This window comes from Zalophus californianus, chromosome 1 (genome assembly GCF_009762305.2).
Source record: "Zalophus californianus isolate mZalCal1 chromosome 1, mZalCal1.pri.v2, whole genome shotgun sequence".
Taxonomy (NCBI): domain Eukaryota; kingdom Metazoa; phylum Chordata; class Mammalia; order Carnivora; family Otariidae; genus Zalophus; species Zalophus californianus.
In genome coordinates this window covers 45,017,621-45,041,555 of record NC_045595.1, presented here as the reverse complement: position 1 = coordinate 45,041,555, position 23,935 = coordinate 45,017,621, and positions in this window count along the sequence as shown.

Here is a 23,935-nt window from a genome sequence, read left to right as displayed (position 1 = left end):
GAAAAATTGGTGAAGGCTTCAAACACTTTTGCAGAAGTGACTATTTTGATCATCATACTGTGAAAGTCAAACATGCAAGAAAGGACATTGTATCACTCCGCTGTCCAAATCAGAAAAAAAAGTATTTTTGTCCCTTAATAATCAATGCTTGATTTAAGCTTGCTCATTCTGACATTTTATGCAAAGTTGCATTCAAAATTTAAATATTGTTGGGTGCCTGGGTGGCTCAGTCGTTAAGTGTCTGCCTTCGGCTCAGGTCATGATCCCAGGGTCCTGGGATCAAGTCCCACATCGGGCTCCCTGCTCGGCAGGAAGCCTGCTTCTCCCTCTCCCACTGCCCCTGCTTGTGTTCCCTCTCTTGCTGTCTCTCTCTCTGTCAAATAAATAAAATCTTTAAAAAAAAAATTTAAATATTGTTAACTTTGGAATAAAATTTTTTGCAATTTTGGTATCATTTTTCAAGATAACATTCCAATCAAACATTTCATTACATACTATGAATTTTTGGTTCCCATTTTAATTGTTTTCATTTTAAATAATCTTTTTCTAGGACCATTTATCCTTGGACACCTATCACTTCTTGTTATAGAATCTCATAAAATAGTAGAGTTGAAAAGAACAACTATCAGAAGCTATAAATTTCACCACCTTTTTCCAAATAAATGAGATTGAATGCGATTGTCACCTGTCTAAAGGTTACAAATTACACAAAACATTTTAATGGAATATGAAATTATGACAAGCCAGTAAAATAATTTCCAGACAAGAAAGGTAACCCTTTTGAAGACTTTTGAATGGTGCTTCTGAATTTGAAATCATTTGTTCATAGAAGAACATAAATAGGGGCACCTGGGTGGCTCAGTCAGTTCAGTTTGCCTTCTGCTCAGGTCATGATCCCAGGGTCCTGGGATTGAACCCCTCATTGGGCTCCCTGCTTAGTAGGGAGTCTGCTTATTCCTCCCCTCTGCTCCTCCCTCTCTGCTCATGCTCTCTCAAATAAATAAAGTCTTTAAAAAAAAGCAACAAATATAACTATTTTTGTCCATATATATGTATGTCTCCTTCATATTTTTTGGTAAATGGTGAGAGAATGAGAATTAGGAACCCCATGTCTGCCACTTCCTCTGAATTAGTCATTCTCTGCTTCTCCTAAAAATCTGTTCCAGTTCAGTGTTTATTTTTGTATTCTTCACTTAATGTAATCTGTGATGGATTACTGTGCAATTAATTCAAATTACCAACATATCATTATGATAATCTTTGTAACTACCTTGAAATGAATATGGTCCTGATTTGACAAGTTCTCACTGTCTGGTATAGGAAACCATGTGAATGCATCTGCTTTCTTTGTGTTCTGAGGATAGTGAGTTTATCATGTTCTTACTGTGTTTTTTTCTCACTTCCACGATTCTTAGCATCCTACATCCTCATTAACCAGAGTCTTCTCAAACTCATGATTCATGAGCTATAAATAGCTTATAAACATGTTTGTCCCCACGCCTATGAAATTTTTTTAAATTTGTATTAGTGGTTGGGTTCAAAAATTAGATTGTTTACATAAGCCCAAATTTTTAGCTTGTCATAAAAAAAAAAAAAACAGATCTTGCAGAATTGTTTTGCCATCTGCACCAGTCAGCTAAAACTTGGTAACATTTGGCCTTTTTTTACACAACACCCACTTTACCCTGTGCCTCAGTTTTCTCAGGTCCTATTGTCCCTATGAAGACAAAATATCAGTTGCTATTTTATATCTGTGCTAGTCTTTTTCTTACAGTGGAGTTAAGGTGAAATAGTTCATGTATCCATGTCCCTAGAGAAAAATGGGAAAATAAAAAAGACAGGGAGGGCTGCATGTTTTACAGAAAATGGGAGGGAGCCTTCTTACACTCTTTTTTTCCCTAAGACTCGTACAGGCACTTGAGTTGGCAATTCCTGATTTAGCCCATTGTTCCCCATTATTAAGTATTTGTATTTGTTATGATTCTCCAAAGAAACAGAATCTTTAGAATATACATCTCTAGAAAGGGATTTATTGGGGCGCCTGGATGGCTCAGTCCATTGAGCATTGGACTCTTGATTTTGGCTCAGGTCATGATCTCAGGGTCCTGAGACCAAGCACCATGTCAGACTCCATGCTAGGCATGGAGTCTGCTTAAGATTCTCTCTCTTCTTCTCCCGCTTCCCCCCTGCCTCCACTCATGCTTTCTCTCAAAAGAAAGAAAAGAAAAGAAAAAAGAAAGAGAAAGAGACAAAAGTAAGAAAGATTTATTATAAGGTATTGGCTCATGCAGTAATGGAAGCTGAGGCGTCCCATGATCTGCCATCTATAAGCTGGAGACCCAAAAAGGCTGGTGGTGTATTTCCAAGGCCTGAGAGATATGGAACCAGTTGTGTACATTCCAGTCTAGGCTTGGAGGCCTGAGAACAAGGGAGCATCAGGGGCAGGAGAGGATCAACATTACAGCTCAAGCAGGCTAGCAGAGCTAATTCAACCTTCTTTCACCTTTTTGTTCTATTCAGGACCTCAACAGATTGGATGATGCCCTCCCACACAGGGGAGAGCCATCTGGTTTACTCAGTGCACCAATTCAAATGCTAATCTCATATGTAAACACCCTCACAGACACACCCCAAGTTTTGTTTAACCAGCTATCTGGTGATCCTATGGCCCAGTCACGTTGACAAATGAACCTTCTCAGTGTTCTGTGGGTATAAAAAGTATGAATCAATACATGAATTAATGCAGATGAAAAGTGTGTATATGCCTCACAGACCAAGCTAGGCTGTCATGGGGCTATTTCTCCAATGTTTGGAAGTGCACACCACAAATCTTAAAACCAACAAATTTTCATACTGGAGTAGTGGCTATGTGTATATGATTATCAGATTGTTTATTCCCAGTTCCTTGCCTTTTCCAGAGAAGCTTGAGTTCTGCCAGAAATTTATGTGAAAAGAGAACAAGACAGCACAAGTGTTGTTCTTGTATTTACTGCTTTAGAATCATCCTGGATTTATTTATTCATTTTTTACTTCCTTTCCTCCTCCTTCTATATGCTTCTCATAAAGAGGTCTCATTCTATCTCAAACTGATTTAAGCTTAAACAGAATAGTTTACCTGCCTGTCTTGATAAGAATAAACAAATGCCTTTTTCCTCTTCCCAACTAAAGAAATCTCTAGAATGTGTGAAACTGTTATAGCAGGTCCCAATTCCCAACAGACAGACTGGTCCTTTATTTAACATTCTGCCTTGGGGGCTACACTGAGGAGCTGAAAGTTCAAGGCCCTAAGCAACAAAACTCTAGTGAAATATTTTAAAATACAGCCAGTAACCATCCAGATAATGGCCATACAAGAGAGTTAAAAGCTCTCTGGCATGTTTATATCTGACCTTCGTCTATTAACCTCAAGGAAAGGTAATGAAACTTGCACTCAAGAGAGATGATATTATCTACTTCAGGATAAATCTATTTAATGAATAAGTAATAAGCAAATTTTTAAAGAATATGAAATTCCTGGGGACTCTTTGGAAAAAATTTAAAATTGCAATTTGGGAGCGTGTTTACCATATAATTATGTAAATGATAATTAGCCCACAATTTCTGAGCCTGAAAGTTTCTTCATTACTAAATAATGCACTAGAAAGAAAACAAACCACTACCACAAAATCTGTAATAGCCAACATCAATTAAATATGGATTTCTAGAATCTTATTTTAGCTGTACTAAAATGCCTTTGTAACAATATCAAACAGTAACAAAGACACTTGGAAGAAGGGTTGGAATAGAAAGAAATGAAGCAGCTATGATTTAGAAAAATACCTTTATCTTGAGTGATGTGGAGGCTCATAAAAGGAATGGGACATAGTTAACTGTGGTGAGGGAGATTAATTTTTGTTTGTTTGCCATTTTACACTGGGGTAAGACAAAAGTTAAATGAGAGAGCTTATTAATGTTTTGTTCAGCACTTTGAAGACCCACCCCCACCTCCAACCATTACTTACCAAGAAAATTTAAAACTCCTTCTGGTATTCTAGACCCCTCACCATCTGGCCTTTGCTTCTATGTTTTAAACAGATTTCTTACTACCTCTTCAGAAAATAGTAAAGCCTAGGGTTATGGGTCTGGATTTAATTTCTAATTCTACCATTAACTGTCTGTCTGACTTTGGATAAGGTTATTCAATTTCTCTTAGCATCCATTTCTATCTGTAAAAGAGATCATTCATCATAGGCTTAGATGAGGATTAAATGAGATCGTCTGTGTCATGGACTTAGCCGCATGGTGGGCATGAAGCAGGCATACCAGAAATGGAGCTGTTACAAGGATAAATTTAACTTCTCTCTGCTCCCTGGCAGTGGCCCACCTTCAGGCTTCTTCCCATCCCAGTTCTTCAAGCCCACATCCATCCTTCAGGTCCCTCTCCATAAGGCTTCCTGGCTCCCCACCTTTACTGAATGTCACATTTTACCTCTCTGGCTTCCTGTTCTTTTCCCTGGAAGACACATACTCGGCAGTTGACCAAAAGCTCCATAGGAACAGGAAACATATCCCAGCCATGTTTGTTATACCCCAGCATCCAGCAGGTATTGGGCACTGTATGCATACTAGGTGATGAGCAAGGCAGAGAGAGGAAAAGGTGAAAGGAGGGGAGAGGAATGGGAGCCAGAGAAATAAAAGGCAAATGGAAAGTGAGAACACAAAGACTCCCATAAGAAGAAGCCCCCCCAGAGAAGGGGAGAGAATGGAAAGCAGAGCAGGAGTACATGGCTCTGTTTCCCCAACTGCAGTTGCTGCTGCCAGCCAGTAAATGGGCCCTGCAGCTCTTCAGCGGGATCTCTGCTAGAATGAAGCAGCTCTGTGTAAACAATATCCCTGTGTGGTCATCAAAGAATGCGTGATAGGCTCTCTGTGTGAGGAGTATATAATAGACTCTCCAATGAGGTTGCCGCTTCATCCCCTTGCTAGTTCCGTACACTGCTCTAATGAAATCAGAGAATGTGTTAAAACTAGGACCACTGAAATTACAGCATTGAAGTCAGGATAGCGCAGACGGATAAGTCTTTTTGAGGCGTAGGGATTCTAAAATGATGACCCTCTCCACCATCACCCCTGGCCTGCAGTCAGCCTCAGAGTCTGTGGGGATTATTCTCACTGTGACGCTTGCCCACAGTTCTCATTCTTCCCTCACCTGTGCTCTATAGCGGCTGCCGCCTGTTTTCACTAAAAGGTAGATTTGGGGGGGTTTCTATTTTCATCCATCTTGTTAAAATTCAATAATCCTCCTCCAGGGATGTTTTTGCCTGAGCTCTTCATAACTTGATGTCTAAACCAGTAGCTGGAGAAGTCCTGATAAAGAAGTTTGAGACTGGGCATTGCTGGGGACAAGAGAGTGTCACACCTGGATTCTTCTCCCTAGGACCCTGCTGTCTGGAGCTCAGGGTTGACCTCACAGACTACAGAGACAGCGGTTCATGACATGGGGCTTCAGGAATGTAGGAAGGGGCCTTACTCTTAAATTCTCCCATGTCAGCCTCTGTTATTTGAAGAATCATGGACAAAGGGAAGGCTCAGTATACCTTGAGATAATAGACACAGTTCTCTCTTCTACTTTGTGCCTGGTCTTACTCTACACATGTTACAGACATTTTGTGCTTTAAGTTAATCCCTATGTCAATCGTATTGATTCACATATTCACTTATACTATATACATTTACTAAGCATCTACGATGTTCCCCAAAAATGGAGTAAGCAGTTAATAAAACCGTCTCTGCTCTTCTAAAGCTTACCAAAATAAACTAAACATATAATATGTCAGGTGATTGCCAGTGTTTTGATGAAAATAAGCAAAGCACAATCAGTGAATAAAGAATGTGACTGGGAGAGGAGAGGACTGTTATTTATATAAAGCGGTCAGGGAATGCCTCTCTGATGAGGTCACTCTTGAGCAAAAATCAAAAGGAAAGGAAAGGAGGAGGAAATACTCTGGGAAGAGTGGTCTAAGCAGAAGGGCCATAAATGCAAAGGCCCTGAGGCAGGAGTGTACTGGCTATTTCTCAGGAGTAGCATTAAGTTAGATAGGTGAGTAGAGTAAAGAAGAAAAAGAAGACGGAGTGGCACAGGTGAGGCCAGGGAGGAAGCAGGTAGCCTTCATGCACAGTCTGGTTAGGGTCAGAATTTTGGTTCTCCTGAGTGAGATGGGGAGTTTGAGCAGGGGAATGCCATCATGTGAGTTATGTACCCCAGTGTTCATTCCTACTGTTGCATGACAAACCACAGAGAGGAAGCAAGAATCAGCAAGAGATGATGGCATGGACTTCGGCAGTAAAAGTCGTGAGAAGTAGTGGGAGTCTCAGTATAATTTCTAATGGATTGAATGTGGAGTGTATGTAAGAGAAAGAAAGAAGGCGAACAAATCTCTAGGATTTCACTCTGGGTCACTGGACAAATGGAGCTGCTATTTTCTGACATGGGAAAGACTAAGAAAGAAGTAGATTAACTTTAATCTGTGAGATAATACTGCCCCATTTTACATATGGGGAAACTGAGACATGGAATTAATATAAGCTGCCCAAGGTCATATAACTAGAAAAACATTAGTGGATTTGACCCTAACCCTATTTGATTCTATCAACCTAGCTAATTCTACAAGGCAAATGCCAATTATAAAATATATATTATGTGACAATATGTATTATATAGTAAATTATATTAGTATTCTCTTGATTACAAGTGACAGAAATTCTAAAGCTAACTGAGGCAAAAAAAATGTAGAACATAAAAGGAAAAATAAGGAAAGGATAGTCTACCCTGATGGCTCATATACGGGGAAGGGTACCGGGGTAGGTAACTCCCAGAACCGAGGAACAAGGTATGGGAACCAGGGTTTCAGAACTGGAAATAAGCCTCCAAGTCAGTAAAATTCTCTCTCTCTATGCACCTGAAATTCTGTTCTTATCTCCTCTTGAGCATCGGACCTATTGTCTCCAACATTATGTTGACAGACCACTTTTACAGGATGGCAAACATGAATATTAGCTGCCAGAGTTGTTAATCCCAGACAAAAGAGAGTTTCTCTCCTCCCACATTTAGATACCAATCCAAGGTATAAATTATTATTCAAAATAATCCCCCCATCATTAAAAGACTGTACCTCCCCACCCATTGCCATGTGACTTGTCAAGTCGTCAATGGGACAAGTGTACATCCACCTCGTTGACTTCCATTCTGGCTATGTGACATGCTTTGGTCATCGGAAGGAAAGTGACCACAGTGTATGCCATATTTGAATGTAAACTTTAAGAGGCATCACAGTTTTCCACCAGCCTTTTCTTTTCTCCTCTTTCACAAGGCAAGGTATGCCCCTTATGCTCCATTGGCCTGGACCCCAGAATGAAAAGGTACATAGAGACACAAACCCAACATAAAGCTGCTAATGTATAACATGAATGAATAGAAAACGTTTGCTGTTTTGAGCCGCCACTGAGATACTGAGAATGTTTGTTCTTGCATCAAAGCTCCCTATAGGCCACTGAAAGACTATCTTTGGCTATCTTATATCATGTGCCCTCCTTGGACCAATTACCATGTCCAGGGACATTACTAAAGGTAGCATAGGCTGTAGTGTGCTAATAACTCCCAAATCTTTGTGATTTAGCATATCAAACTTTATTTCTAATCATACAAACAGCAGTATGTTATCAGCAGGGGCTCTCCTCCATCAGGTAACTCAAGGGTCTAGGCTCCCTTCTTCTGATACATGATCTAAATATGCGGCCTCCAAGGTCCCAAGATATGGGAAGAAAGCTAGAAGTTTATAAAGAATGTTTTTATACTTGTAAATGTTTTTGTACTTGGGCCATACTTGGAAGCTGTGTACATCATTTTCATCTTTATCCCACCAAGTAACTTGGCTCCACCTAACAGCAGAACAGACTGGAAAATAATGAAATTTTCCTGTGTGCCAAAAAAGAAAATGAAATTGAATTTGGTTACCCTATGGTGTATTCTCTGCTATCAGAACTATGCTTGACCCAGCCTAAGCCATGTGCCCACCTCTTTGGTCTTAGTTACAAAAGGAGAATAGGAAAAATGGATTTTCCTGAGCAATAGTAACCATCGTTCACACTGTGTGATAGGTTGCAGTGAGTCACTAAGCGCATTGGCTGAAGAATCCAAGAACCTTGAGCTCCGGCCCTAGATCTGTAACTTACTGGGGATCTACCTCCCTTATGTATTAAATGTCAAAACTAACTTTAAAGGTTATTATTTTGGGGGCCACGAGGCTTTTTAAAAGTCTTGCAGAAGCTGTGGATCCCAAATGCATATACACAAGAATGTTTTAGGGGGTTCAACATCCTTCAAAGTTCATGTGTTTCAGGTCATAATCCTAGAAAATGATATATCGAGCACCTTCCAACTTTGACATTTCATGATTCAACTGGACGGTTCTGAGGAGGAAAAAAAAGGGTAGGGGGAAGCAGAGGCATTTGACAGTGGAGAGGAGACATAATCTATGGGCTATGTGCTCTGCAAATCTGCCCCATGTGCTGTCATCCTCTGCTTTTCATCAGCAATAAAATTTACCCAGAGACATTTTTATCATGTCCCACTGGAACAGATAAAAAATATATATATCAGGTGAATTTATTTTCACACATTTTTCAATAAGTTGACAATCTCTAATTCTTAACTGAAATATGGCTTGGGCGATATCATCTCATTTGCAATACAACCCACTTTGTACATGTGAATGATAAATGACTGATCTAGAGGTTGGTATATAAGGAAACAGCCATCAGCTGTGCCATGTTTTCAATAGTTAATATGAACTGGTTTTACATGATGCATCATATATCTTAGAGCAGAGAAAAGAGCACTACTAGAATGCAGAGATGAGAGTCCACCTTGATTAGACCACCAACTTCTCTAAGTATTTTGCCACTTATCCTGTCTGCTCCTGGTTAGTCTATCAAGAAAATGAGTCTCAGTCCCTTTCATTAAAACATTATTCTCAGGAAGAAAACAACTGCTTATACCTCCCAGAGTGCGGTGGGGGAAGAGAAGAGAGTCTAGCCTCACCCTGTTCTGCGGCCATAACTTAGATCCTTGCCTTATATTAACCACTTTGTAAATGTCCCAGGTAGATTTTGTGAAAGAGAATGGATGGAGCAGTTTCAAGCTATTGTTACTCCTGGAATTAAAAAAGAAAAAGTTTGAAGGACATACCTATTGGTAGCGTCTTTACATTTCAGGGTTTGTTTGTTTTTTGGTTGAACACTATTAAAAGTGACCAGAGTGCATTAGGTATTGTTCTGAGGGGACAAAGGCCTGGTTCCAAAACTCAAGAGTCATACTTGAGTTGGAGAGATAAAACATATATTGTGGAGTCACCTAGGGCATAGAAACTAGAGTCTAAAGCCAGCATGAGAGGCAGAAAATGCCCATAGTCAGCTTTCTTCCTGAAGTCCCACAGAAAGTTGTGGGTCATGTTGAAGACCAAGACATCTTAATAAGTCCAGTACAGCCAGGTGATTTCAATAGTTGGAACAAATCACCAGTTCCTTGGTTGAGTACTGTACAAAATAGTTGATGTCCCAGGAAGAGGAAGATTAAATCAAATTTGGTGATCCTCTTTGCTATGTCTGTTTTGGGAAGTACATTCGGTCCAGCCTAAGCCATATGCCCACCTCCGTAGTCAGGGTTTACTATGTGAACATCTCAGTAAACTGTGGGACTCATGTTGAAAGATACATGTTTATATTACAGCATGCCCTGAATCCAAGTCCATGGGGGCTGGGACCAAGTGAGGAATAGCAAATTATTCTCATCTCCCATTTTGGGCTCATTCTAGGGCACATGCCCATTGAATGGAATGCTGTGTAAAATAGTCTACTCTAAGTTTAAAATAATCATTTATGTTTCTTCTGTCATCATTTGCTAAATGCATTTTTCTTTTTATTTTACTCTCTACAGCTAAATATAGTTTAAGCTACAGTGTGAAACTGCCATAAGAGAATGACAAGGAAGTGCTATTGTCACTTAAGACAAGGGAATGGTTACTTCCAGGTGAGGTAATTGGGATCACCTTCATGGAAAAGGTGGAGTTTGAACTGATAATGCAGGAGGGTGAGGTTTAAATATTTAGTGATTGGGAGGGAGACAATCCAGCTAGAGGGAACAATGAGAAAAGGTCTAGAGATGGCCATGCTTTGCATGTGTCCAAATAATATCACAAAGGGCATCCATAGGTAATAGCAAAAAATAATTTGGAGCAGAAAATTGTAAGACTTGCCTGACAACCTTAGAGTTTTTGGACTGTTTTGAGGAGGATATGGGAAGTCAGAGTTAGTTTTTCAGGCAATATGATCAAAGTTGGGGAGGCAGAGTGTTAAAAGAATTAGAAATGGCAAGTTCAGAGATTTGAAGACCATTTAGGAAGCAGTTGGCCCAGAGGTACAAATCTAAACTAGTCATGATTTAGGAGGAAGAAGCAAAGAGGAAGAAAATCTATCCAATGGGAACTGATTCCATGATTTCAGCAGTTAGCTTCATGAAAGGATGAGGAGAGAAGGAAGAATTAGAGGTAATTCAGCTTCCTGCATGTCTGTCTGTTATATCTTTGAGGAAAGGGACTCTGTTCATCTATCTCCTGAAGTGTGTAGCATGTTCTTGATACAGAATAGAAGCTCAATAGATGTTTGCTGAATCTCATCCTGACCCTCAACATTTTTGCTGACTGTTCTAGAAACCCTGCTCCCCAGAGGATAGAAGGTGATTGGTCCCCACAGTAAAGCAACGCAGGTCTTTCTTGTTTCCAGGTTATATTATCATGGATGTCCCTCTCAGGTTTTGACAGAGAAATTGAGTTGGACATTGGCATCAGACTAAAAAATTGACTTACTGTATGGGTAGCAGCTAGAACTGAACGTCTACACTTTCTTTGCTATTGTTGTTTGATTATTGTTTGTGAGTGACTTGTAATAATTGGAAACTCAGAAACAGTCCAGTAGTCCTTTTTTTTTTTTTTCCATGAGAATTCTCCTCACTGCCACAGCTAGCCTTCCAAGTTCCTTGCTTGAAGATGCCCAGGGTGAGGAGGTCACCACTGTGACATTATTAGACGATTCTAATTGTTTAAAAGTCCTAGAACTATTAGCTTCCTCCTGTCTGGTTTATGTGTTGCAGCTATAGACTCCTACATACACATACACACCAACTTTCCCACTGCCATTTTCTTGTGGTCCTTTCTGGACCTAAGGTTACTTAAAAACAAGGTAAAAACTATTCAGAAGGATCTTAAGAGACTTTACTAGCACATAGTATTCCTATGCAGTATAAATCATGCTAAGTTCAAATCTAAACCCAGTTGCGGAGGAAAAACTTTCACAAATACTTTTAAGCTAAAATGTTATAATGTTCACATTCACTTTCCCCAGTACCTATGGCAATCCACATAGCAAAAGGACCATAAAGGGAAAGTCTGATGAGAGGCTCTATCTCATACTTTCGTTTTCCTAGGTTTATAATATCAGATTAATTCTGCTTGCTGTGATTTTACAATCCACATTTTGCTTATCATTGGAGTTGTTGGAGATAGAAGGAGAGAGATAATTTGGAAAATATGGAGATATTCTAAATCATTTAGTTGAAGCAACAGGAAAGGGTGGGGAGGAAATCACAAAAAGCATCATGCAAATCTACATCAATTCATGAAAACCCATTTAAGGTCCTTTTGCCTTGAGAAATAGCACATGTGCTTGGTAGACAATAGAGTGAAGGAAAAGAGTGGAAAATTTCAGGCTAGTCTGAGTTCATTTCTAACATTGGACATTATGATTAAAAACATAATATTCTACAGTATCGCATGGCAATAATCTATAAATACTAACCCAATTTCTTTTCCCTAGAGAAAGTCAAGCCTTTTTTCCCCACATTGTAGCCATCTGTCACTTTTCCTTTAAGCCCTTTCTTCTGGGGTCTATACAGTCTCAATTGTTCCCAGCAAACAGCTGCTGGGGGATACAAACATGATCAAGACCTAAAATCTGCTTTAGAGTTATCAGTCTCCAAATTGTCAGGGTTTCCAGCCACTCCTCCCCACCCTCCCATCAGCCTCTTCTACGTACTCTGATTTATCACTGTTCCTATGAAAATAAGGCATTTGAGATCAAATGCAGTAGTGTTTATCCAGACTGACCAATGTAGAGGACAGGTTTTTCTGTGGGACAGAAACCTCCTGCATGTGTTAAATATTATGCTTTTATTAATAAAACCTAAGAACCTGCATACTAACAATAAGCATATGGATAATTCAAGTTCCATGGTCCACATATCCATGCATTAGTGACTTTTTTGAACTTATAAAAACACTATATGTGCATTCCCATCAAATTTTATCTTAATAGTCTTGACTCTTGATTTTTAGTTTATTAGTATCAGAATCCTTTTCAAAGCTAGATCCAACTCTCCTGCTAAGCAGAAGGTAATCCTCTGGTGTGCCAAAGGTGAACTAATGCACTGTAAGAAGTCATGTGCCATCAGCCCCAAATCCCTCACCATTGAGTGCTTTAGGAAGAGGAACGAGAAGAGTTGAGGTTCAATAAGGAAAAGACTCCCCACAGCCATCTCTGCCTTTGTATGAAAAAAAAAATGGCACTCTAGATGAAGAATGTAAATGTTCCTATTCAGACTATTTAAAGATATAAATCTAAATGTATCTGTATAACCCTGAATGGTTTGCTTACTATCTGGTATGTTTGGCTCAAAGGCTAACTCCCCCATGCCTGCATGCTGGTGTCACATTACTGGAAGGAAATGGCATTTCCATGAGCTCTTTGAAGGAATTTTTAGTGCTCCAGAAGGAGCTATATTTTTCAGGGGCTTCCAAATTCACCCCTGAGGAACCATAAAGGATTAAGCTTGCCTTGTTCATGGGAAATAGATTTTTTTAAATCCTGATTTATTTAAAATTTGTGTAATAAAGCATTCTGATCGGCCCCACATGGATGAGACAAATGAAGAGGATGGAAATCATGACACAGAAAATATTTTCCTGAAATTGTTTCCTTCTCCCATCGAGATGCATTTCAACAATATGCAAATTGGGTGGTGCCATTCTACGATAATTATGTTTTCTTAATGTTTCCACAACAGCTCTGCTTTTGCCAGACTTCACTATTTTAGCAGCATAATGGTCACTTTGGAAGAGATGAACATCCATTATACCTAGAAAAGGAAGACCTTGGAAAATCAAATTCAGATAATACAAAGAATATACTTTCCATTGCTAATTTGTTGCACAGTTATCTTAGCAAGGGAGAAAAATAGAGTGTTCTCTGTGGTAAAAAAAAAAAAAGAGGGGGGATGAAGTGAAATGAATTAATTAGAAACATCCTGAAATGCAAATCCCTCAAATTCTCAATGTATACTTAACACCCTTCACAGGACAATTGAACACACAAGTTGGATGGATCCCAATGTAGTTGTGACTCATCAAAATATGTGCCACAAGATTCAAGTCTGAGCACTGTTAATAAATGATATATTTTGTCAGGTAAATTTATAGAATGTACAAGATTAAACAAAGTTAACCAAGTTTTATTCCTATAGGAACTCTCTTTAATGTGGCAGTATTCGAGGGTGGTCTTCCAAAGCCAGATGAAAATGCAGGTTTCCCAAACTATTTGGAAATGGAACTCTGTTTTCACAGAGACTCAGGATGGGTATGCCAAGAAATGCTCTTTGAGGAACATTAGCTACACCAGTCCCTAATATTATAGTAGTAAAACTGCAGCCTAGGAAATTAAGAGACTCTTCTGAGGTCACCCAGATGACTCAAGGCTAGACTAGAAATACAGTTTCAGCCTCCCTGATTCTCAGTACGGCTCTCTGCTCCCTCCTGCACATTCACTATCTCCTCATTTGGTAGAAGCTCATCTGATACTGACACATTTATAAATTTCCACTTTTTAGAAGATTCCAGAATTTCCCTATAAGAAACAACAGATCTGTAATATCTTAGTTTATGCTTTCCATATCCTAAATTAATTATAGTTTTAAAAAGATGCATATCTACTCCTAGGTAACTTTAAATGGATGCAACTCTTTGCAACAAGGGTCTCAGGCCTCATTGCTTCCAGAACCAGAAGGTAGTACCAATGAAACCATTCAACTTTAGCCAACTGCTGCTTTGTGGAATTCTGAGCCCTATGTTGCTACCTCTGATTACCTTAAAGGGAAAGCTAAAAATCAAAGTTTTTACATGAAGCATAACTTTAAATTTTATTGAGTAGTTCAAATTAAAAAATAAAATAAATTGCTGGCCAAGAAAATACATCTGCAGGCAGAATTTGGCCTATAGGCCACCAGTGTTCAGTCTCTGCTTTACATTTTGTAATTAGTTCACTTTCTCCCTTGGATCTCTGGGGGCACAGTGGTAGGAAAGAGACTCTGGATATCCTCTGGACAAAATCAGACATTCAACAGGCCAGAGCTAGGGCCGGATCCCATTTTTCCATTACAACCAAATGATGCAAAAGAGGAGAGAAAGTCAGACTTAGAAAGAGATACAGAGAGAGAGATCAGTGAAGATCCTGGGTGCCTCCCTTTCCACTTTTATCTTTTTTTTTCTTTTTAACTTTTTAATTTTTAATAGATTTTATTCCTTAGAGCAATTTTAGGTTCACAGCGAAATTAAGTGTGAAGTACAGAGAGTTCCCATAGCCCCCCTGTCCTCATACAGCCTCGCCCACTATCAATGTCTAGAACCAGAGTGATAGATTTGTTACAGTCAGTGAATCTACACTGACTCATTAATCCATAGTTTACACTATTGTTCACTCTTGGTGATATACATTCTATGGTTCAGACAAGTGTATAATGACATGTATCCAATCTTATAATATCATGGAGACTATTTTCATTGCCCTAAAAATCCTCTGTGCTCTACCTATTCATCCCTCCCTCCCCGCTAACTCCTGGAAACCACTGATGTTTTTACTGTCTCCATAGTCTTGCCTTTTCCAGAATATCATGTGATTGGAATCATATAGTATATTGCCTTTTCAAACTGGCTTCTTTTGCTTAGTAATAGGTATTTTAGCTTCCCCCAGAACTTTTCATGGCTTGGTAGGTCATTTCTTTTTAGCCATGAATATTTCATTGTGTGGACATACCAGAGTTTATTGATCCATTCACCTACTGAAGGTATCTTGGTTCCTTCCAAATGATGGCATTTATAAAGCTGCTATGAACATCTGGCACAGGTTTTTGTGTAGACATAAGGTTTCAATCCCTTTAGGTAAATAGCAAGGAATAAGATTACTGCATCCTGAGTATATTTGGCTTTGTAAAAAACCACCAAACTGGCCTCCAAAGTGGCTATCCCATTTTGTATTCCCACCAGAAATAAGAGTTCCTGTTGCTTCACATCACTTACCTCTTTTAATGCCTGATATAATTTGCTTGTAGTCAGCTGACTGATGGAAATATACTAAGTGACTTGGAACATGAAGTTTCTTTCTCAGAGGCCTGAGCCTCAGAATACCTGAGGGAAGGAGAGCTCTTTTCTGTTTCTTGTGTATTTGGCTAATTTTCAGAGTTGGACATTGCCTGTCAAAGCAGCTTTCACGGGGGTCTGGCCATAAGCACAGGTCCTCCTGAGTTCCCTCCCTGCATTTTCATTGAGAGAAGTCCCCTTCCCCACTACTGTTCCTAGAAGAAGTTGAACAGCATCATTGTTAAAGATTTTTCTCCCAGGCTTTTAAAATAGCCCAACCTCTAGTCTGAGGGCTAAGTTGAGATCTAGATAAAATTAGAAAGTCCTGAAACCTGGATGGCAATACACTTCATTTCTGTGACTCTTTTCTTATGCAGCTGAGATCAGGAACAGGCATAAGACAACTTTATTGCCCCCCATTATATGTTCGAATTTACCACCTGGATGAATCCTTGGTCAGGGATCATGCTCAGAAATCTCCCCATCACTCTCCATTCCCCAAACAATCTCAAAGCAAGGAATTAAAATCTCCATTGCAGTGCAAGAATCACCAAAACTCCAAATTCTTACCTGATAGCAGTTTCTCAGCCCCCAGCCTGGTACTGCTTTGAGCCTTTTCATTTTGCTGAACCCCGTGAAGAGGGAAGGGAGTCCTGAGGACTACTTCTCGGTTTACCAGTCCTCATTAGCTCATTTATCCCTCTAGGCCCAGGACCAGAGGGTGGCAGGCAGGTGAAAAATGCACAGTCTCACATTGCTGGTGCTGCTATAATTTGGCATAAGGACCCCGCGTACTTCGAGTTTGTTCAAAACCATCTCTTTCTCTTGGAGGCATTTTTTTTCTAGTGAGATGCTTTTGTCTGCTTCTCAGAAATTCCCCTCTAGTAATCTCCAACTGCCCTGTAGAGAGATATTTCTCTTCATCCAGTTTCATAGGATTCCCTCCCTCAGGCTCTGGATTCAGACCATAGGAGTTGGAGTCACTAATTATGAGAAAATTACCCAAACCTCTGTGCCTCAGTTTTCCCACCCTTAAAACAGGATGATAGTAGAATTGATCTCATAGGGCTCTGAGAAGAATTTAATAGAATTTTCAATGTAAAGTGTCAAGACTAGAGCTCAGTATATAATAAGATCTGGTTATAAACGTTATTGTTAGTATAGTACCCGTAGTTTGAAGACAGTTTCTAGAAGATAATTACCAAAGACACAAATTCAACATCAAAGAGGGTAGTGAAGAAGGGATATTTCTAGAGAAATAAGAAGTATGCTCTTTTTTTATATTTATTTAGTTGAGAGAGAGAGACAGCACGCTTGAGCACATGAGCAGGGTGAGAGGGAAAGAATTTCCAAGCACTCTCAAGTGGGGCTGAATCTCACAGCCCTAAGACCATGACCTAAGCCGAAATTAAGAGTAGAGCGCTCAACAAACAGCCACCAAGGCACCTCAAGAAGTATGTTCTAAAGTTATATGTGATGTCAAGATGAAGTAGAAAAACCCTTGGTTCACCTTCAGGAGCCCTGGGTTCTAGTTCTGGATCTGCTACACACTGCTGTGTTCTTAAAAATGTAACAGAACCTCTTTGTTCTGCACCTCAACTTCTTTGCTAAATTTAGATTAAGAAACATGGTCTAAGTTCATCTCTTAATTTTGCTAGTTTGATATTGGCCAAATTGTATAATCCTCAGTTTCTTCATCTTTAAAATGGAATTATCAGCCCAGCCCACCAGAATTTTGGTAAAGTTCAAGTGAGACACAATGTAAATGAACCCACCATAAACTTTCATTCATTCACTCAGCAAACACTTAATGATCAACACATTCCCACATGCTATGAAACTATCAACTGTTGCTAACATCACCATGAAGGAACTAGATAATCTAGTCCTAAAATTCTTGGAATCAAATTGTAAAAAAAAAAAAAAAAAAGAAATGCTTCCCATTGCCCATGGCTTGTTTGTACCTGCTTGCATAGAGAAACAACTCAGGCAGTTCTGTCCAATAGAACTTGCTGTGGTGATGAAAACATTCTGTCTGCACTAACCATTATGGCAGCCACCAGTCACATGTGACTATTGAGTACTTCAAATGCAGCTGGTGCTAATGAGCTGAACGTTTCATTGTATTTGATTTTAAATAACTTACACTTAAGTAGCCACACTTGGCTAGTGGCTGCCATATTAGATAGCACAGAATTCTAGGACCCTAAGCAAGGGATGGTGCAGGAAGAAAAAAGAAATGCAGGCCATGGAGTCCAATTTGAGAGATATATTTGCCACTTGGTGGGAGAGTATCTTTGACTGCAGATATTTGGTTTTATAGTTTTTTAATATTGCACCCTGGATAATCATGATTTGTCTGGATGAGACTCCAGCTTGTATTGCAAAGACTTGCTACTGCCTTCCCCTGCAAATGGAGTGGGGGAAATCCTCAAGCTCTCTGTTGTTACAGAATATAATTATGTGTGCTTCATGAACTGTGAAGAATCAAGAATGTATTAGAAAGTTTTTACTCATCTGTCCTTAAAATAGGCATAATTTAAGAGGAACTAAATGCCAACAAATGTATTTCCTCCTAAATGCACTATTGATGAGGATGTAATAATGAATGATTTTGAAAACATATATTCAGTATGTCTAATTCTGTGGATTCTGTAAATCAGACATTGCTGAATGGTGTTGGGGGTAGGGAGGCTTACACATTCATGCATTGAGCAGAAGGTTGGCATGTCTTTATGAAAACACATACTCTGAAATGCCTGTATGGTAAGAGGAGTGATAGACTCCAAGTTCATTCTCATACCAGGCCGGGGCTTTTCCCCACTTCTACAAAATGGGTAAATTTTCCCACGTCTGTTAAAATGAGATAGATAGGAGAGACAATGCATATGTACAAAAACCTCTTGTGTTTATTCTCTACTATTCACATAGAAACTTCTAGACCTGAAGTGTCAGTTTTTCCCCATTCCAACCAATTCTCTGATACCAGCTGGGTGTTCTACAATTCCGTTCAGTTCTAATATGATCTACCTAAAGTTAGGAAGACTCCAGAGGTTATGAGACCACCACCACATGCTACTCATAAGTCCCAGTTTGTCATCTGTATATCTGACCAATCAGCTACAAATTGGGGTTCCTGCAATCCCCCTCCTTGGGCTTAATAATTTGCTAGAATGGCTCACAGAACTCAGGTAAACACTTATGTTTACTGGTTTATGATAAAGGATATAATAAAGGCTAGAAATGAACAGCCAGATGGAGATATATATATATCTTAAAGAGAGTGCAGGAGCTTCTGTGCCTGTGGAGGTGGGGCGTGCCTGCCACTCACATGGCTGTGTTTACCAATTCAGAAGGTCTCCAAATTCCATACTTGGGGGATTTATGAGGCATCAACGCATGTGCATAATCAATTTAAAAACTCAGTTTCCAGTCCCTCTCCCCTCTTCAGAGAATGGGATTGGGACTGAAAGTTCCAAGCTTCTTATTATGGGTTCTTGTTTCTGGTGAACAGCCCCCATCTAGGAGCCCACCAGGAGTCACCTGGTTAGAAGAAAAGATACTCTGATCACTCAGGAAATTGCAAAGATTTTAGGAGCTCTGTGTCAAGAACTGGGGATGGAGATCAGTATATATGTTTCTTGTTATTCCGCTGTGTGACGGAGTACTTGAGATCTGCTTGGATATGAAACCTGCTCCAATCATTTATTGCCTGTGTGACTTTGGGCAAATTCCTTAACTTCTGTGTGCTTCAATCTGTTCTCTAAAGTAAGGACATCAGTGCCTAATTCTCAGGGTTTTTGCAAGAGTTTAAATACTTAATATGCATAAAGCATTCAGATCAGTGCCTGGTACAAAGTGAGTCAAGGAATGCTAACTAATTCATTGTGATTAAGAACTTTACAAGACCAAAAGTTAAAAAAGAAAAAATACACAGTTTAATATGGAAGTATAGATCATATGTATTTCATCAGCTCAGAATGATAGAAAAACAGCAGGGGCAGAATCATAGAATTTGGGTTTCTGTTCTGTTCTGGAAATTGATCTTGGAGCTGTGAAACTTATTTGTACAACTTCACATGTTCTCAATCAGATCTAAAAAGGAGAACCTACCAACATGTGGACAGATGGTAAACAGAGTCTACAGCAGGACAATCTGCCTCAATCTCCCCACATTTCAGAACAAACAAAGAAAAAGCAAAACGAATATGACAAAACCAAAAAAGAGACATTTTGTTGAATATAAGCATACTTCAGAACATGATCAATTCTATGACACAGAAGAAAACACTTGGCATCTTTGAAAGGATGCAAGAAGAGCTTCTGTGATATGACAAGTCTTGTGAAAAAAATAGACTGACATAAAAAGCCTATAGGACAGATGCAAAGTTAGCAAGCTGGCAGTGGAAAAGGGACTGGGCTTATAGTGGAAGCACATGGTGGAACTGACATTGTGCAGACCAAGTTAAGAACTTTCCAGAACATAGGAGGATAGAAAAAGGGCAAAATGATGAAAGGCCATCAGTAGGATGGACAGTGGAGGGCAAGGGGAGAACATCTCCAGTAGGTATTCCTGGGGAGGGAAGCAGGACATGTAGAGGAAAGTGATAAAGACTTAACTGGAAAAAATAAGTGCTCCTGAAGAAGGACCAGGGATGGGAGATGATACCAAGTCCGTAGATGGAGAGGCTTTACCCCATTCCAGACAAAATAAACAGAAAACCAGCATCACAGGATGTCTATGAGCCTTCTTCTGCAGTACTTGATGCCAGAAGAGTATAGAGAAATATCTACAGTTTTTTGGAGATATAGATATATATTTAAAATATGCTAATAATGGGAAATTTGATATTCTCTATCTGCAGAATTAAGAGTTGGATTAGATGATTTCATATTCCCATACAGCTCTAATTTTTTTAAGCCTTTGGCCCCCTTCACCCTTCATTTCTCCCACGCATCCCCATTCCACTTCTCTGGCAACCACTGATCTATTCTTTGTATCTATGAGCTTGACTGATTTTTGTTTTTGTTTTTGTTTGATTCCACATATAAAAGACATCGTGTGGTATTTGTCAGTCTCGGTCTGGCTTATTTCACTTAGCATAACGCCCTTAAAGTCCATCCATGTTGTCACAAATGGCAAGATCTCATTCTTCTTCATGGCTGAATAACATTCCATTGTGTATGTATACTACATCTGATTTATCCATCCATCAGTGGACACTTAGGTTGTTACTATGCCTCGGTTATTGTAAATAATGCTGCTATGAACATAGTAGTACATATATCTTTTCAAGTTAGTGTTTGGTTTGTTGTGGCTTTTTTTTTTGATAAATAGAATGCTAGATTACATTATAGTTCTATTTTTAATTTTTTGAGGAAATTCCATACTGTTTTCCACAATGGCTGCACCAATCTATATTCCCACAAACAGTGCACTAGGATTCTCTTTTCTCTACATCCTCAAACTTGCTATTTCTTGCCTTTTTGACAGTTGCCATTCTAACAGGTGTGAGGTGATATCGCATAGTTTCAGTTTGCATTTCCCTGGTAATGATGTGTAATGTCTTTTTATGTACCTGTTGACCATCTGTATGTCTTCTTTGGGAAAATGCCTATTTAGATCTTCCCATTTTTAAATGGATTGCTTGGTTTTTTTTATTGAGTTGTATGAGTTTTTATATATATATTTTGAATATTAACCCCTTATAAGATACGTGATTTGCAAATATTTACTCCCATCAAGTTGCCTTTTTATTTTGTTGATGGTTTCTTTCACTGTGCAGGTTTTTATTTGATGAAGCCCCACTTGTTTATTTTTGCTTTTGTTGCTTTTACTCTTGGTGTCAGATTCAAAAAAAATTATCATTAAGACCAATGTCAGGGTGATTACTTCCTATATTTGCTTCTAGGAGTTTTATTGTTTCAGATCTTATGTTCAAGTGTTTAATCTATTTTGAGTTAATTTTTTGTATGTTGCAAAATACCAGTCTAGTTTCATTCTTTTGTGGCTGTCCAGTTTTCCCAAAACCATTTATTGAAGAGATTATCCTTTTCCCACTGTATATTCTTGGCTCTTTTGATATAAATTAATGGCTATAAATGCATGGTTTTATTTCCAGAACATCTATTCTGTTCCCTTAATCTATGTGTCTATTTTTATGCCAATACATTACTGTTTTGATTACTATAGTTTTGTAAGAGAGGTTGAAATCAGGGAGTGTGATGCCTCCAGCTTGGTTCTTCTCTCTCAAGATTGTTTCCGTTATTCAGGGCTCTGTGTGTGTGTGTGTGTGTGTGTGGTTTCATAAAAATTTTAGGGTGGTTCTGTTTCTGGGAAAAAGCCATTGAAATATTGATAAGGATTGCATTGAATGTATAGATTGCTTTGGGTAGCATGGACACCTTAATATTAATTCTTCTAGTCTTTGACCAAGGAATAGCTTTCCATTTACTTGTGTTTATTCAGTTTCTTTCTTAATGTCTTACAGTTTTCAGTATACAGCTTTCACCTCTTAGCTAAATTTTTTCCTAGGTATCTTATTCTTTTTCATGCAGTTGCAGTTGGGCTATTTTCTTAGTTTCTCTTTCTGATAGTTTGTTGTTAGTGTATAGAAACACGACAGATTTTTGTGTTTTGATTTTGTAATCCTGCCACATTATTGAATTCATTTATTAATTCTAACAGTTTTTTGATGAAGTCTTTAGGATTTTCTATATGTTATATCATGTCATCAAATAGTGACCGTTTTACTTCTTCCTTTCCAGTTTGGATGCCTTTATTTCCTTTTTCTTGCCCAATTGTTCTGGCTAGGACTTCAGTATAATGTTAAATAAAAGTGGCCAGAGTGGGCCTCCTTGTCTTGTTCCTGATCTTAGAGGAAAAGCTTTCAATTTTTCATCTTTGAGCAGTCAGGCCATCTGCTTTGCTTGGGGCGTGGTTCTCAGAGTGTGCTTCCTAGAGTAACACTGCGGAACATTCTTAAGCTTCACCTCAGACCTGCAGAATCAGAAACTCTAGGGAGGTGGGGCTTGTTTTAGTGAGACCTCAAGATGATATTGATAGACCGCTGAGGTTTGAGAATGAGTAGCCTAGGGAATGCTCTGGAGAATCAAGGACTAACATCCTGTTTATGCTTTTAGGAATGTCAGCTCTTTCACTTATGCCTTGTCAAGGACAAATTCCTGTGCGTTCTTTGAAGGTTAAATTTCTGTAAGTTTTATCATCATTGTGTATTTGTCATATTTATTCCCTGCATTCCTCCAAACAGGATTTACGATGACTTGAAAAAGCCAGTCATCTTCAGTGGGTGAGGTTTTAGTTCTCTTTCTGTTATACCTAGGATACTTTTGCAGGGGAGATGTGATTTGGAGGAGAGACAGTGGGGGGCCCTACCCCCTCCTCCATTCCCCCTACCTTCCTTTTTATCACCCCCTGTCCCAACCCCCCCGCCATCCCCTGCCACGTCAGCCTTGCTTGTATTAATTAAGAGTGAACAAATACCATGTTGGAGAAAGTTGGAGAAAGTACAAAGCCAATGATTTACAGAATTAAAAAGTGTTCGAAGTAGAAGAAGTCTCTGAGATCCTGTTTCCAAGGCCTTCATTTTACAGAGGACGCTAAGGCATGAAGAGAAGTCATGCACAAGGTCACATGGTTAATGTATAGCAGCCAGAACCAGCTGCTCAGATTCCTGATTTTATGCTAGTCCGGTGGACTCCAACAAGCCAAATAAAAAGTATGAGCTGTCTTCACACTAAACAAAGAAACTTGACTAAAACAAGGTAAATCTGTCCTGCTCTCATTTTCATTAAGGTTCCACGCTGTGAAGAAAATCAGTTAGCAAAATGTAAGGATCAGGTTACTGGCTTTAATGCCAGGACAGAATGAAATTGAAATTATCTGAGGTGTGTCCAGAGCAATGGTAGGCATGAGAAATCTTTGCAGTTCCGTAGAAATGAAAATCTGTTGAAGGCAAAGGTAAGAATTTTAGAAAATAAGATCACTGGGGTAGATGAGTTTTACGAAGCCAGTAGCTTGGGTGGGGGTGCACCAGGGAATGGGGAGGAGTTGTACATACATAGGGGAGGACTATGGGAAAGGGGTAACTTGAAGAAAAATGTGAAAATCCAAATGCTAAATTATAAAGCTAATCCAAGGAGTTCTTGAAATTTATTTATTTTCTTTTTAAAGATTTTATTTATTTGACAGAGAGATACACAGCGAGACAGGGAACACAAGCAAGGGGAGTGGGAGAGGGAGAAGCAGGCTTCCCGCTGAGCAGGGAGCTCTATCCCAGGACCCTGGGATCATGACCTGAGCTGAAGGCAGACGCTTAACAACTGAACCACCCAGGCGCCCCCTTGAAATTTGTTTACAGAAATAAAAATATACAAGAAAAGGATTCACCTTGGCAAAGGGAACACGCTGAAGAATG